Source organism: Carcharhinus amblyrhynchos, chromosome 22 (assembly GCF_965287045.1).
Source record: "Carcharhinus amblyrhynchos chromosome 22, sCarAmb.v2.hapA, whole genome shotgun sequence".
Lineage (NCBI taxonomy): Eukaryota > Metazoa > Chordata > Chondrichthyes > Carcharhiniformes > Carcharhinidae > Carcharhinus > Carcharhinus amblyrhynchos.
In genome coordinates, this window is record NC_137345.1 from 4,169,896 (window position 1) to 4,187,532 (window position 17,637).

A 17,637-nucleotide genomic window follows, 5' to 3' on the forward strand; every position below is an offset into this window, starting at 1 on the left:
GTGAATTCCACAAATTCACCAGCCTCTGGGTGAAGAAATTTCATCTAATAACCTTGTAGAATCATTGCTCAGTGTAGCAGGATATTTATGATGTACCAATGCACAGAGACAGTGATATTAGGAGAAAAGGATTGTCTGAATTGCTACATTTTTGTTAGGCAGGGGTGTTAATGGTTGTGGCATTAGATAGAGTTCAGACAAAGGTCTAACTGATCTGTGGAACAGGCAAAGGGGCTGAATGTCTTACTCCTGTCCCGCTGTTGCATTGTATACAGGGGCAATATTAAGAGGAATAAAAGGAGAAATATACTCAATGTTCCAAACTGTAGACAGAAACAGTATTATCAGGAGTGAAGGACTCTTATCATCATTATTTTTCTTCAAACCATCCTTGAAATTTGCAAGGGGAATGAACAGTGCACATTTCATTTCACAATGAATGGAACATTAATTTTTGACAACTGCTGTCAGTGTAACTGAATGTATTTTAATAATGAATGAGTCTTGTTAGCAGCATGACTTCTTATTATGATCTCTTCAAAATCGGCTCATCGTACGTGTAAGACTGAAATCACAGCTTCGTCAACAGCTGTACTCCATTAGTGTGGCTGTTCTGTTGTGTAATACCTGCAGTCTCTGGTTTCAGTATTGACGCACTATCATTAAAGCTTGTCTTCAAAGGTGGTGATGGCCATCGATAAGAAGGGAGAGTCTGACCTCCTCCTCTTGGCATTCAGTGCCATTATCCTCGCTGAAATACCCGCCCTGGCATGCCAGTGAGGATATCATATCCCCACAGTGCACAAGGAGGCCATTTGGCCCATCGAGTTTGCACTGACCACAATCCCACCCAGCCCCAATCCCTGTAACCCCACTTATGTACCATCCTAATCCCCCTGACACTGAGGGACAATTTAGCATGGCTAATCGACCTAACCCGCACATCTTTGGACTGTGGGTGGAAACCGGAGCATCCGGGGGAAACCCACGCAGCTGCGGGGAGAATGTATCAACTCCACACAGACAGTGACCCGAGGCTGGGATTGAACCCCAGTCCGTGGCGCTGTGAGGCAACAGTGCTGATCACTGTGTCACCGTGCTGCCTACGTACTCAACTGGACCAGCCACATCAATGCCATGGCTATTTGAGCAGGTTAAAGCGGGTATTCTGTGGCAAGTGTCTCAAAACCCTCCCAAAACACAGAATTGCTGAGTTGTTTCAGTACTGAAGGAGGCCATACGTCCCATTGTGCCTGCACTAGCTCTCTGAATGAGCAATTCACCTGGTGTTATTCTTCCCGTTACCTGATGTATTTTTCCTTTTTGGAATAGAATCTAATCCCCTTCAATTGAACCTCTCCCCTGCTAATAAACCACAGGTTGGGAGTGCCAAGGAATATTTCCACTTGCCTGCACGAGGGTGGTACAGTTGCACAGAGGTCCGCACTGCTGCCTCACAACACTCCAGATCCAGATTTGATTCCAGCCTTGGGTAGCTGTCTGTGTGGAGTTTGCACCTTCTCCCCGTGTCAGCGTGGGTTTCCTCTGGGTGCTCTGGTTTCCTACCACAGTCCAAAGATGTGCGGGTTAAGTGGATTGGCCATGCTAAACTGACCCTTAGTGTCAGGGGGACTAGCTAGGGTGAATGCATGTGGTTATGGGATAGGCCCGAGTGGGATTGTGGTCAGTGTAGACTCGATGGGCTGAATGGCCTTCTTCTGCACTGTAAGAATTCTATGATTCTATGATTTGAGCTCCCACGACACTCGAGAATCTCAATACCATCCTGGACAAAGGGTGATTAACAGTCCTCCAATAATCCACCCACTTACACATCCACTCCCTCCACCATTTGTGCACAGTGGCTGCAGTGAGCAACATCTTACAATGCACATTGCAACAACTCCCCAAGGTTTCTTCAGCAGCACCTTCCAGACTTACAGGGTGGGATTTTACAGCCTCGCTCGACGAGACTTGAAATTCCCGCCTGAGGTCAACCCTTGCCCTCTCCGATTCCATGGTGGGCGAAGTGGTAGAGTTGTGGCCACAATCTCTACCACCTAGAAGGACAAGGGGCAGCAGGTGTATGGGAACAATATCACCTCCAAGTTCCTCTAAAGATCAGACACATCCCAGCTTGGAAATAAAGCAATGATTACTTCATCATCTTGGAGTCAAGATCTTGGACCTTCCAACAGTGCTGTGGGACCCCTTTCACCATATACACCACAGCAGTCCAGGGAATGGCTCACCCCCATCTTCTCAAGGGCAAATAGGGATTGTCAGTAAAAGTTGACCTTGTGACAGGCATATTATGAAATTGGGTGCAAGGAAATCACTTCTTGATCAAGTGAATGGAATAATCAGGAGCTCCTGTTTTCCATCATCCTTCAGGATATAACTGAATTAACATTTAGCGACACTCTTGTATGAGAATGGATTAGAGGCAGTTGTGTTGGGACTTAAAAGAAGCCCCACAAGATCTTTGTGTCTAAGGATTCTTTGAACAAAGAAAGACTTACAATTTTAACTATCTCAGGATGGAGTATTGTGGAGTATTGTGTGCAGTTTTGGTGTCCTTATCTGAGGAAGGATGTCATTGCTATTGAGGAGTACAGCAAAGATTTACCAGGCTGATTTTTGGAATGGCAGATCAGTTACATGAGGAGAGATTAACTCGGTTAGGATTATGTTCACTGGAGTTTAGAAGAGTGAGAGGGGATGTCATAGAAACTTATAAAATTCTAACAGGGTTAGACAGGGTTGATTCAGAAAGAATGTTCCCATTGGTAGAGGAGTCTAGGACTAGTAGTCATAGTTTGAGGATAAGGCGCAAATCTTTTAGAACTGAAGTGAGGAGAAATTTCTTTACCCAGAATGATTAAAATACATATCTTAAGTGCACAGTATCATCACACCTTCAACACTGCAGCACTGCCTTGGCACCACACTGATAGTTCAGCCGAGATTATCTGCTCAACACATGATCAATGTAGTCTTTGGGACTAGTTTGATCAACTGGAAGTGTTGGAGATGGGGCTGGAAAGTGGGGTTCAGGTGTATTGGAGTAGATTAACTGTGACCTTATTGAATGATGGACCAGGCTGAAGGAGCTTAAAGACCTACAGCTGCTTCTAATCCTTATGCCTTTATGTTATGTTCTTATTGGAGAGGAATTGTCCAGATACCATTCCCTAAATTAGCTTTGTGTTCTTGAGCATTTTTCCCAGCTCTCTCAGCTGAGGAAATTACCCTTTTCCCCATGACCAATTATAACAGAGAAACAAATATATTTGGAGAGAGTTTATTTTTAGTAACCCAGTGATTTTTCTCCTGGATGTTGTGATAATACTGTGCCTTTAAGAAATGTATTTTAATCATGTTTCTCTGAAGGATGTTTTGTTGGCACTGTGTTATCTGTAGCCGGTGTCCTTTCTTATTATTGAAGCAGTATAATTGATATCATCTTGAATTTAATTTGAACTAATGCAGTGTTCTATTGTTTTAATGTTTCCCTTGAGCAGAGTGGAGCTTGATTTGGGGATAATTGACAGATCAGGTACTTTGCCTGGGGACAGCTATTTTTCACAGAGGATTCCAGGTTTTAATTTTGTTTTCAGAAGCAGCTTGAAGTGATTTGATTTCCTATTGTCACATGTATTAATATACAGTGAAAACTATTGTTACTTGCAGGCTATACAGACAAAGCATACTGTTCATAGAGAAGGAAACAAGAGAGTGCAGGCTGTAGTGTTACAGTCATACCTAGGGTGTAGAGAAAGGTGAACTTAATGCAAGGTAAATCCATTCAAAAGTCTGACAGCAGTAGGGAAGAAGCTGTTCTTGAGTCGGTTGGTATGTGACCTCAGACTTTTGCATCTTTTTCCCAAAGGAAGAAGGTGGAAGAGAGAATGTCCGGGGTGGGTGCGTCCTGAATTATGCTTTGCTTTGTCAAGGCAGAGGGAAGTGTAGACAGAGCCAATGGATGGGAGGCTGGTTTGCATGATGGATTGGGCTTCATTCACAACCTTTTATAGTTTCTTGTGGTCTTGGGCAGAGCACGAGCCATAGCAAGCTGTGATACAACCAGAGAGAATGCTTTCCATGGTACAACTGTCAAAGTTGATGAAAGTCATAGTTGACATGCCAAATTTCCTTAGTTTTCTGAGAAATGGAACATTAATCTTTCCCTCTCTCTGGTGTCAGAGTTTTGTTTTTAAGTGCTGCTGTGTTGAAAATTGCTAAAGACTGGATTTACCTCTCTGAAGTTTGGCTGTTTTGAGCATATATCCTTCTCTGAAAACTGCTATTTGGAGTTCTGTCCATTTGGTGTTATAAAGCTGAAAATCCAGCATCACGTGAATATACATGTTTTACATTAAAGAAGGGTGTATATATCTGTGGGATGTTGTTTAACTTGGAACAGCAGAGATAGCTAGCTGTTATACTGTGTCATGTTTGAGTAAAGCTCCCTAGTGGGTCACTTGAATCATACCTGATGTGAAACACCTTATGCTCACCCTAAGCCAAAATCAAATACAAAACTTAGGGTCAAGGCTAACTTAATAAAAGACTTTGGAGTCTTTGGCCTGGGTCTTAACAACGTATCTTACGTTAGCACTCTGGAGATTTTATTCCCTGGGGATTTCTGGCAATTCCTACAGAGCTGGCAATGAATGGTGGGTGGACTGGGATAGAATTAGTCCGTGATGGACATGGCTGAAGGGAGGGGTGTGGACTCAAAATCCCACATCATCTATTCTGATCTTTTGTTTGATTTTGAAAGAGATCGTGGAGGACACATTTCACCCCATTCCCCCTTCTTTCCCCAAGTGAAAAACATGGGAAATATTCTATTATCCATTGATATGAAATTAATCTATGCTAATCATCCAAACTGTTCCTCGTAATGAGTTTCACATTCTCAGTAATCTCTGGGTAAAGATGTTTCTCCACTAAGTCCCCACTAGCTTACATTTATGATCCCTCATGAAACAAGGTTCCTTTTTAAATTATGGTGCAGTAAAGTCCATTCAAGCAATGACTATAATCAAAATCGACAGAGTGAATTTATTAAAATATAGAATTGTTACTCTATAGGCCCCTGTTTGTGTATTCCATAAGACAGATGCCACCTCCTGGGCGATCGATGTTTTGCAGGGATATGTATCTCTCAGTATCTCCGACAGCCCTGATGCACACATCTCATCTACACATGTACCAATGACTAAATTCCCCTTCCCCACAACGAGGTATAACTGCACCACTATCAACGGCCCTCTGCTCGTCCTATTATCGAAAGGCTTTTATTAAACTAGAAAGAGTGCAGAAAAGATTTACTAGGGTGCTACCGGGCCTTGATGGTTTAGGTTATAAGGAGATGCTGGAGAAACCAGGACTTTTTTCTCTGGAGTGTAGGAGGCTTAGGGGTGTTTTAATAGAGGTCTATAACGTAATGAAGGGCATAGATAAGGTAGATAGTCAACATTTTCCCAAAGGTAGGGGAGTCTAAAAACTTGAGAGCATAGGTTTAAGATGAAAGAGGAGAGATACAAAAAGGTCCAGAGGGGCAATTTTTTCACGCAAAGGGTGTTGAGTGTCTGGAACAAGCTGTCAGAGGCAGTAGTAGAGGCGGGTACAATTTTGTCATTTAAAAAGCATTTAGACTGTTACATGGGTAAGATGGGTATAGAGGGATATGAGCCAAATGCAAGCAATTGGGACTAGGAGTTAAAAATGAGGCAGCATGGACAAGTTGGGCTGAAGGACCTGTTTTCTTGCTGCAAACCTCTTTGACCCTATGACCGTTTGGGTATAAAGGGATAAGGGACAAATGTGGGCAACTCGGACTAACTTGGTGGTAAAAACTGGGCGGCATGGACAAGTTGGGCCGAAGGGTCTGTTTCCATGCTGTAAACCTTTATGACTCTCTATGACTCCAACCCTTCCTTATGCACATACCTGGGTTAGTGAGCATTTGTAGAGTCCTGCTGCATGGGGCTAACGTTACTAATGAGTCAATCCAAGGGTCTGGATTAATAATCCAGTTAGAAATCAAACCTAAAACTCTGGAAATATTCAGCAGGTCAGGCATCATCCGTGGAGAGAGAAACAGAATTAGTGGCCGGAATTTTATCACTCCACTCGCCGTGGGAATTGGCGTGGGCGAAGGGTGGACAATGGGAAGGTTTCAAAAGAGAACTGGATACATATTTGAAAGTGATAAATTTAGAGGGTTACAGAGATAGGACTGGAGAATGGGACTAGCTGGGTAGCTCTTTCAAAACCTGGTGCAGATAAGATGGACTGAATGGCCTCTTTCTGTGCTGAAAGATTCTATGATTATTATAAAAATGCAAGTGAAAAGATCATTAATTCTCCTCTAGGGAGGAAATTTGTCTTTCAAACCCAGTCAGGGTGATATGTGACTCCAATCCACATCATTGTGGTTGACTCTTAACTGCTCTCTAAAAGGAAGACACTCAGTCAAATAAGTTAGGGATGGACCATGAATGCCAGCCTTGCCAGCGGTGCCCATATCTCTAGACTAGCGAACCGCTGCCAGTTGTAACTCACCAGTCTCCATCCATTGAAAACAGCTAATTTCATACAATCCCTACAGTGCAGAAGGAGGCCACTCGGCCCATCGAGTCTGCACCAACCACAATCCCACCCAGGCCCAACCTCCAGCCCTACGTATTTACCCTGCCAATCTCCCTGACACTAAGGGGCAATTTGGCACAGCCAATACACCTAACCAGCACGTCATTTGGATTGTGTGAGGAAACTGAAGCACTCAGGGGGAAACCCACACAGATACGGGGAGAACATACAGACTCCGCACAGTTACCCAAGGCTGGAATTGAACACAGGTCCCTGGCGCCGTGAGGCAGCAGTATTAACCATTATGCCACCTTTAAACCAAGGCCACAAATGCCCTTTCAGCGCCCATGGTAATATTTTGAGGAACAGCAGGAGAAGTTCTCTTCAGTGTCCTGGCCAACATTCACCCCTCAGTTAATCTCATGGGGGAAAACACGGTTATGATTATCATGCAGTTTGTGAATTGAAAGTGACTGCAGTTGCAACAGTGACTATGGGCGGGGTTTTATGGCCTGGGTCAACTCGAAACCATAAAATCTCACCCGAGATCAATGGAGCTTCCCACTGCCTGCCCCTTACCCACTCTGATTCCTGTGGGCAGGGTGGTAAAATTCCAGCCTACATTTCAAAAGTTATTTGGCTTCGAAACTCTTTGGAATATCCTGAGTTCAGGTCAATTATTCTTATCATTCCAGTTCTCTGAGGGTTAAACTTTTAACTTGTGCAATATGTTAGAGAAATCAGTCCTGGTGGAAGGGATTGCATTAACCTACATTCCTGTTTACATCACAGCCTTTATGCCTTCCCGAAACCCCAGCTAATAAGCCTACAGCAATATGTGCATGAGTTGGAAGCAATTTAAGAATCCCAGTGAGACAATCAGTAGTTTAGTTATCCTTTACATCTGCTTTTCTGACATTTATTATGGTGTTCTTTTGCATGGCATTGCTTTCAGCTCACTGAAAGTGGAACTGAAGTGGTTAGAGTCCAGTAATCCGTCATGGAGAATGTGCATCAAGTACATCTTAACATTTCCAACACTGCCCCTGCAAACTCCAGGAATTCCTGGGGGGGCACGGTAGCACAGCGGTTAATTATTGGCCGGGAATTATAGGCCGGTTAGTTTAACGTCTGTGGTAGGTAAAATGTTAGAATCCGTCATTAAGGAGGAAATTGCGAGGCATCTTGAAGGGAATTGCTTGATAGGGCAGACACAACACGGTTTCATTAAAGGGAAGCCGTGTCTGACAAATTTACTGGAGTTCTATGAGGATGTGTCTAGGGCAGTGGATAGAGGAGAGCCGGTGGATGTGGTCTTTCTGGATTTTCAGAAGGCGTTTGACAAGGTGCCTCACAAGAGGTTATTGCAGAAGGTCAGGGGACATGGAGTTGGGGGTAGGGTGTTAGCGTGGATAGAGGATTGGTTGTCAAATAGGAGGCAGAGAGTGGGGGTCAATGGGTGCTATTCGGATTGGCGGTTGGTGACTAGTGGGGTGCCCCAGGGGTCGGTGCTGGGGCCTCAGCTATTTACCATTTATATAGATGATCTGGAGGAGGGAACCGAGTGCAGGGTGTCGAAATTTGCTGATGACACCAAGATTGGTGGAACGGCAAATTGTGCGGAGGGTGTGGAGAGTCTGCAGAAGGATCTAGATAGGCTGGGCGAATGGGCCAGGAAATGGCAAATGGAATTTAATGTTGGCAAGTGTGAGGTGGTCCACTTTGGTAGGAAGAATGGTAGGAAGGACTATTACTTACGTGGCGAAAAACTGCAGCAGGCGACGGTGCAGAGGGACCTCGGGGTCCTTGTGCATGAGTCACAAAAACCCAGCTTGCAGGTGCAGCAGGTGGTCAGGAAGGCGAATGGGATGCTGGCCTTCATCGCGAGGGGGATTGAATATAAAAGTAGGGAGGTCTTGCTGCAGCTGTATAGGGCATTGGTGAGGCCGCAGCTGGAGTACTGTGTGCAGTTTTGGGCGCCGCACCTGCGCAAGGATATTTTGGCCCTGGAGGGAGTGCAGAGGAGGTTTACTAGGCTGATACCGGAGTTGAGGGGATTGAGCTATGAGGAGAGGCTGAATAAACTAGGCTTGTACTCGTTAGAGTTTAGAAGAATGAGGGGAGATCTCATTGAGACGTATAAGATGATGAATGGGATGGATAGGATAGAGGTGGAGAGACTCTTCCCGCTCAAAAAAGACAGTAGGACTAGGGGGCACAGCCTCAAGATAAAGGGGAGGCGGTTTAGAACGGAGTTGAGGAGGAACTTCTTCACTCAAAGGGTGGTGAATCTCTGGAATTCTCTGCCCGTTGAAGTGGTGGAGGCTGCCTCGCTAAATATTTTTAAGAAGCGGGTTGATGGGTTCTTGATAAGAGAGGGGATTAAGGGTTATGGGGAGAGGGCGGGAAAGTGGAACTGAGCCACGACAGATCAGCCATGATCTTATTGAATGGCGGGGCAGGCTCGAAGGGCTAGATGGCCTACTCCTGCTCCTATTTCTTATGTTCTTATGTTAACGCTGCTGCTGCACAGCTCCAAGGTCCTGGGTTCAATTCCCGGCTCGGGTCACTGCCTGTGTGGAGTTTGCACATTCTCCCCGTGTCTGCGTGGGTTTCCTCCGGGTGCTCCGGTTTCCTCCCACAGTCCAAAGATGTGCGGGTTATGTTGATTGGCCGTGCTAAGAAATTGTATCCCTTAGTATCCAGAGATGCGTTGGTTAGTGGGGTTAGTGAGTGTAATATGTAGGGATATGGGGGTACGGCCTGGGTGGGGTTGTGTTCGGTGCAGACTCGATGGGCCGAAGGGCCTCTTTCTGCACTGTAGGGTTCTATGATTTCCATTTCATTCCTTCACAGGATGTCGACATTGATGACTAAGCTAGCATTCATCGCCCATCCCTAGTTATCCTTGAGAAGCTGGTGGTGAGCTGCCTTCTTGAACTGTTGTGGTATAAATACACCCACAGTTAGGGAGCAAACTCTAGGATTTCACTCAGTAAAGGAGAGACTGATATAGTTCCAAATCAGGATGGTGAGTGGATTGTACGGTGGTGTTTGGGTGGTGGTGTTCCCGTGCCTCTCTGCCCATGTCCTAGGCTGTAGGTGTAGTTTATGTTGGTTGAGGGTTTGGGGTGCATACTGGCCCTTTAAGAGTATAGAACATCTGACCCCTGAGGTGGGGTTAACTTCTCCCAGGGTGGAACCTGGTTAAGCAATCTAGGTTCTGAGTGTGGGATGGTGCACACCTGTAATAAAGAGCTCCCCAGTGTTTAAGTTAGGAGGCTTACTGCGAGGTTCTTCTTGCACCAGGCTTCGATATGTACAGACATGACAACTGGCGACGAGGCAGCTTTACGGCTGATGCATTCTGCTGACGTTCTAGTCTAGTGAAGCAGTAGGAGATTGAGCATCGCTGTGGATTGGTGCTGGAAAGGACTTGAAGTGTTGCAACGCCTTGGGTAGGAGTGTTCCGATTGCCGCTGCCTTGTGCGAGGGGAGAAGGTAGTACTTAGCTGGGAGCTGGACAGAAATGTTGTGGGAAGTGGTTGCCAAGGGGACTCGGGCTGTAGTCGTCGACTGGGAAGGAATACTAATTCTTCCCACAATCCAAAGATGTGCATGACAGGTTGACTGGCCATGCTAAATTGCCCCATAGCATCAGAGGATTAGGGTGGTATATACATGGGGTTACAGGATAGCAAATCCATATTGACTTTGCCAGGGCAGTGGAAGAGCAGATGCTCTTAGTGGGAGTAAATGCCCACTCCAAGCGGCTGGAGGTTGTGGTTATATAGAATCATAGAATCCCTAGAGTACAGAAGGAGGCTATTCGGCCCATTGAGTCCATACCGATCACAATCCCACCCCGGCCCCTATTCCTTGCATGTCTTTTGGAGTGTAGGAGGAAACCAGAGCACCTGGAGGAAACTCATGCAAACACGAGGAGAACGTGCAAACTCCACACAGGCAGTGACCAAGGCCAGAATCGAACCTGGGTCCCTGGCGTTGTGAGGCAGCACTGCTCAGCAGTGTGCCACCGTGCCGCCCATCATGAAATCCATGTCAGCGAAGCCAAAGCTGGACAAGTGCAGCCAATGCTAGACAAATGCGATGAAATATTTACCCAGTCTGGCATCCAAAACAAGGTGTCAGTAACAATGGATCCCATTTTGTGACACAAGATCTCGCTGAGTGCACGGAGCACCCTGGAATCAGACATGTGAGGTTGGCACCATATCACCCAGCAATGAATGGTTTGGCAGAACCATTTGTCCAGACTCTGAAAGGAGGGGTCACTCGGCAATGGATAAATAAATTTCTGAGTAATCACCGCAACACAGCACACCCAGTGCTCTCCGGCTTCAGTGACGTTTAACCGAAAATGGAGAACCATATTTGACCTGCTGTAGCCAGTGAAGACCCAAGACGTGGTTGAACGGAACCGAGAGGGCCAGAACAGCAGGGAGTGCGGAGTTGAGGACTTCCCAAAAACGGTAGTTGGTTCTGGCCAGGAATTATACTTCTGGGGAGAAGTGGATACCGGTCACCATTACTGCATAAATGGGACCTTTGTGCTACACGGAACAGAATGGGGATGAGCTGGTTTGGAGGACACTTGCTGACCAGTTGGTCACAGCATTGCATTAAATGTGGGAAACCAAAAGAGAAAATGCTGGAAAATCTCAGCAGGTCTGTAAGGAGAGAAAAGAGCTGACGTTTCGAGTCCAGATGACCCTTTGTCAGAGTTTTGACCAAGGGTCATCTGGACTTGAAATGTCAGCTCTTTTCTCTCCTTACGGATGCTGCCAGACCTGCTGAGATTTTCCAGCATTTTCTCTTTCGGTTTCAGATTCCAGCATCCACAGTAATTTACTTTGGTCAAATATGGGAAACTCCATAAATGACAGGACCATCCAGGGTGGCATTGCTGGGGTGGCCTGAGTCCAGGGTTCCAGAGTCAGGGTCGTGTACCCCAAGGGAGGAAGCAACATCAGTGGCACCAGCCACCCCCAAAACCCGTCTGAGAGAGACCCCCGTACTGAGCATCAGCAACTCCCAAAATCCCTGGAGGTGACTCAGGAAAAGGTTCCTGAAATGAGGAAGCAGCCAATACGAAACCACTATCCCCTTGATAAACTCACTGGGTGGGATTTTCCAGCGGCTCCCCAGGTCTGGAAAATCCTACCCAAGGTTGACGGACATTTGCATGGTCTGCCTCTCACCTGCTACGATTCCCGTGGCTGGCAATAGGGGAAAAATTCAGCCTATATATTCCATGTGAACTGATTGAATGGACTTTATGTTGAGAACTGTAGTACTTTGTAACGCTCTGAATAAATATTCTCCATTGTAAGTATAAAACATAGAATCCCTACAGTGCAGGAGGAGGTCATTCCTTCGGTTGTGGGAGTTTTGGACTAAAGAAAAAGGTGTGTGACATATGTAAATTAGGGGTTTTGCTGTGCATACTGCCCCTTTAAGAGTGTGGGTCATATACATACATAATAGTAGAGGTTGTGGGTTTGGAAGGTGCGGTCAAAGGAGTCTTGGTGAGTTACTGCAGTGCATCTTGTAGATAGTATACACTGCTGCTATTGAGTGATGCCAATCAAGTGGGCTGCTTTACCCTGAATGGTGTTGAGCTTCCTGAGTGATTTTGGAGCTGCACCCATCCAGGCAAGTGTGGAGTTTTCCATCGCACTCCTGACTTGTGCCTTGGAGATGGTGGCCAGGCTTTGGGGAATTTACTCGCTGCAGAATTCCCAGCCTCTGACATTTAAAGGTTAATTAAAACATTAAACTGCTGCAAGCAACCCATGAATAAAATATAGCAGCGTTTTTTTGTTTTGTTCAATTTTCCTTTCTTGAACTTTTTTGTTTAGGAGATTTAACAGTGATAGAATAGATAAATGTACAGCACAGAAAGTAACTATTTCACCCTCTTTGAAAGAGTTAGCCAATTAATCCCACTCTCCTGTCCTTCTCTCCAATAATTTTTCAGGCAATGAGTTTCCACAGTAAAGGTTCAAAATCCATAAAACTAAATATCATCAAAGTTGAACAGAATAAGTATGTCAAGGAATATGGCACAGTGGCACAGCGGTTAGCACTGCTGCCTCACAGTAGCAGAGACCCAGGTTCAATTCCAGCCTTGGGTGTCTGCATGGAGTTTTTACGTTCTCTTTGTGTCTGTGTGGGATTCCTCCGGGTGCTCTGGTTTCCTCCCACAGTCCAAAGATGTGCGGCTTAGGTGGATTGGCCGTGCTAAATTGCCTCCTGAGTGTCAGGTGGACTATCTAGGGTAAATGTATGGGCTATGTGGATAGGGCCTGGGTGGGATTGTGTCTGGTGCAGACTTGATGGGCTGAATGGCCTCCTTCTACACTGTACGATTCTATGAGTACAAAGAAAGACATGGATTATTGTACAAACACACGGGGGGGGGGATTTTACCTTCCTGCCCACCACAGAAATTGGAGCGAGCGGGAGACGGACCTTGCAAAATCTGTTGACCTTGGATGGGATTTTCCAGTTTTGGGGTGAGTGGGGCCAGAAAATCCCATCCACAACATTCCAAAGCACTTTGCTGCCAGTTTAAACATTCAGTGTTGCAATGTAGGAAACAAGGCAATTATTTTGTATGCATCACACACCCACAAAAAGGATCGTGAATGAGGTATAAACATTTTTCCAGGACATTTTGGGGACACTGTCCTCACACTTCAAAACATTGTCAGTAAATCTTCCAAAGGGGCAACAGATTTGAAATGTTGGCTCTATTCTCTCTCCACAGATGCTTGATTTTTGATTTGATTTGATTTGATTTGTTATTGTCACATGTATTAACATACACTGAAAAGTATTGTTTCTTGCACACTATACAGCCAAAACATATCGTTCACAGAGAAAGAAATGAGAGAGTGCAGAATGTAGTGTTACTGTCATAGCTGGAGAAGGATCAGATCAATACAAGGTAAGTCCATTCAAAAGTCTGACAGCAGCAGAAAAGATGTTCTTGAGTTGGTTGGTATGTGACCTCAGACTTTTGTATCTAAGGTGGAAGAGAGAATGTCCAGGGTATATGGGGTCCTTAATTATGCTGGCTGCTTTGCTGAGGCAGCGGGAAGTGTCGACAGAGCCAATGGATCGGAGGCTGGTTTGCGTGATGGATTGGGCCACACTCATGACCTTTTATAATAATCTCATCCCTCTGCTTTTGTCGCAAGGACTGGAGTTTTCATCAAGTTTGTAAACTTTGGAGGGTGGGATGTGATCGTGTAAACTTTTACAGGTCTTAGTTCAGAGATCATATGAGAAAGCTGAAGATGTGAGACTGAATTGGTTCAACTTGGTAGCAAGGATGCTTGCTCATACAAACACAGCATGGCATTTACAGAATACATTCCTGAGATTGAATGTAAATGATGAAACTGCCCATATCTCACCATTAATAAATTGGAGCAATGCATATTGTGCCATACAAAAGCTGTTTAGTAATGAATTGCTTGTCAGATCAGATGGTTATTGATTGCAGTGTTTGCATAATAGCAGTCAACTTTCCACTTTATTGATGAATCCTTTGTTCAAAGATGAAGTTGTGTGAACCAGAAAATTGTACAATAAATCACACCATTCATGATCTAATGAATATTGTGGCATCTCAGAGACGCCCCATTATTACACTCAACACCTCTCATTGACCTGTAACCTCCATTGTAATTGATGTTAAGTTAATGCACACAAGACTGTAGAACAGGAGGAACTGCCCTGGAATCCTAGTCATTTGTAAACAGAAGTGCTGAGTGCAATATTTGTTGTTAGAACTCCCTGCGTCTTTATATCATCAAGAAGAACATCCATGTTTCAAACACGAACATCTTATTTAGAAAGTGAGAACTCAGATAGATGTGTATTGCGCCTATTACAAACTCAGATGCTCAAAATTACTTTTTTTATTTGGATGTGCGTGTTGCTGGCTGGGCCAACGCTTATTTCCCATCCCTACTTGCCCCTGAGCTGATGGTCAGTCATTTCAAAGGGTATTTTTTAAGAGTCGACCACTGTGCTACGGATCCGCAATCACATGTAGGCCAGACCAGGTAAGGATGGCAGATTTCCTTCCCTGAAGCACATTAGTGAACCAGATGGTTTTTTCCCACAATCACTTAATTCCAGAATTTGAATTGAAATTCCACATTCTGCCCTGGTTGAATTTGAACCCGGCATTATCCTGGTTTCTGGACTACTAGCCCAGGGATGATACCACTTCCCTGTATTGGGTGGCACGGTGGCACAGTGGTTAGCACTGCTGCTTTCCATGGTCAAGCCCCGGGTTCAATTCCAACCTTCGGTAGCTGTCTGTGTCGAGGTTGCTTGTTCTCATTGTGTCTGTGTGGGTTTCCTCTGGCTGCTCCAGTTTCCTCCCACAGTCCAAAGATGGGGGGTGGTGGGGAGGTGTGGAAACGATGGCTCAATGGTATTATCGCTAAGCTATTAATCCAGAAACTCAGTTTATGATCTGGGGACCCAGGTTCGAATGCCGCCACGGCAACGGTGGAATCTGAATTCAATAGGAGATCTGAATATATGAATCAACGGATGACCATGAAACCATTGTCGCTTGTTGGAAAAACTCATCTAGTTCACTAATGTCCTTTAGGGAAGGAAATTTGCCATCCTTACCTGGTCTGGCCTTACATGTGACTCCAGAGCCACAGCAATGTGGTGAATCTCAACTGCCTTCCAAAGGCAACTCGGGATGGGCAATAAAGGCTGGCCCAGCCAACAACACCCATGTCTCATGAATTGAATGCAAAAAAGGTTGGGGTGTCCAACTTGCCCTTAGTGTCCAAAGATTTGTAGGTTGGAGGATTTGGCAGATAAAATATATGGGGTTACAGGGATGGGCTTGGGTAAGATGCTCTGTGGAAGAGTTGGTTCAGAATCGATGGGCCGAATGAGCTCTTTCTGCACTGTAGGGATTCTGTGATTCAAGGTATTCTGTGTTACAGTGTGGGAAACACAGCAGCAGATTTGCACTCAGCATGCTCCCACAGACAGCAATGGGATGATGGTTTATATTTCAGGTGGTATTTTTCTTTTCCGTTATCCCGAGGAGGTATTTTTGGTCCTCTTGTACTCTCTCCATGCATGCTGACAACATCCCTTCTGACTGGCAGGGTTAGCTAACGGTTCCTTAATTTTCTAATTCATCGAATCACAGAAATATACAGCCCACCTTGCCTGTGTCATGTCTATGTTACCGGACCATTAATCCCATTGGTAAGTGGGCGCTGATTGGTAGAGGCATGGCTAATGCACCAGTTGATGATGACTGACAGTTAACTGCCAAGCATTGTTTTAAAATTTAAAGCAGGTAGCTTGACTGATTGGTCAAGGCATTGCCTTGAGGAATGAACCTGTGAATAATGGCCACTTACTTTGTTTAACTGGCACAGGTGCAATGTGTGTACCTGTTCTTTGTGTCTGCAAAGAACTGGGCCCTGTGTATTAATATATGTAGCTTCCATACTCACAATGTGCCACACTGCAAGCCCAATTTTAAATAGGTTGTCTATATCATTCTCAGCAAACTGAGAATTATTTAGCTGAAGTTGCTCAATCACGCAGTGACGTTGAATGTTGGACACACTGTTTTGAGTTTTGCAACTATCAACTGGTTGGATATGGTCTGTATGTTGCCCATTGTGAATAGTGGAACCACAGAATCCCCACAGTGCTGAAGGAGGCCATTCTGCCCATTAACTCTCCAGAAGAGCATCTTACCCATCACACGCACACTCCCCCTGCACTATCCCTGTAACTTTCCCCGGGGATTTTCATAGTAACCTCATTGTAATATTAAAGTAAGCCTACTTGTGACACTTATAAGTAAAATAAGTATTTACCATGGCTAATCCACATCTTTGGACACTACTAGCCAGTTCAGCAATACAGATCCACCTAACCTGCACATCTTTGGATGGTGTGAAAAACTGGAACATTTGGAGGAAACTCTCACAAGCATGGGGAGAAGGTGCAACTCCACACAGTCACCCGAAGCCGGAATTGAACCCAACTCCCTGGTGGTGTGAGGAAGGAGTGCTAACTACTGTGGCACTGTGCCGCTCTGAGGGATGTGCTGCTTGATACAATCTGCCAGTATTTGGGGCATGCAGCCTACATACGGCGTCACACTGGCACTGACATTCCCATCCCATATTGCTAATTTTTGTGATTAGCTGAACGTCTTTTTGGCTTGAAAGCAGCATCCAGTTTCTGGCGAATGCCACTTGTGTTGCTTCTACGTAGGGGCAGTGTGTCGCCCACATTTTTGAGATACCTTAGGCTAATCTGAAGCACACTGGGAACTTTAAAGCGCCAAATGTGACGGCTTTGCACCTTTTCATGAGTAAGGAATTACCTTGCATTAAGTTGATCTTTCTCTAACCCTAGCTATGACTATATCACTGCATTCTGCACTCTCTTCTTTACTTCTCCCCTATGAAATCTATGAACAGTATACTTTATCTGTATAGTGCGCAACAAACAACACTTTTCACTGTATCCTAGAACAGTGAGCCTCACAGTGCCAGGGACCCAGGTTCAATTCTGGCCTTGGATCACTGTGTGTGCGGAGTCTGCATGTTCTCCCTGTACCTGCGTGGGTTTCCAAATATGTGTGGGCTAGGTGGATTGGCCATGCTAAATTGCCCTTTAGTGTCAGGGGGATTGCATGGGGTAAATGCATGGGGTTTTGGGGATAAGAGTCTGGGTGGGATTGTGGTTGGTGCAGATTTGATGGGCCGAATGGCCTCCTACTGCATTGTAGGGATTGTTTCCTCTGGGTGCTCCGGGTTTCTCTCACAGTCTGATAGACGTGCTGGTTAGGTGCAAAATTCTCCTTCAGTGTACCCAAACAGACGCCAGAGTGTGGCGACTTGGGGATTTTCACAGTAACTTCATTGCAGTGTTAATATGAACCTACTTGTGACATTAGTAAACTTTGACTTCTCCCCTATGTACTCTATGAAC

General features: G+C 45.2%; 1 protein-coding gene across 1 annotated transcript in view; it reads left to right on the forward strand.

The window, feature by feature from the left end:
* The window catches only part of ddx20 (DEAD (Asp-Glu-Ala-Asp) box polypeptide 20), a 55,038-nt gene that overhangs the window by 15,513 nt on the left and 21,888 nt on the right, over nt 1-17,637 (forward strand). The gene's annotated exons all lie outside the window — the stretch shown is intronic.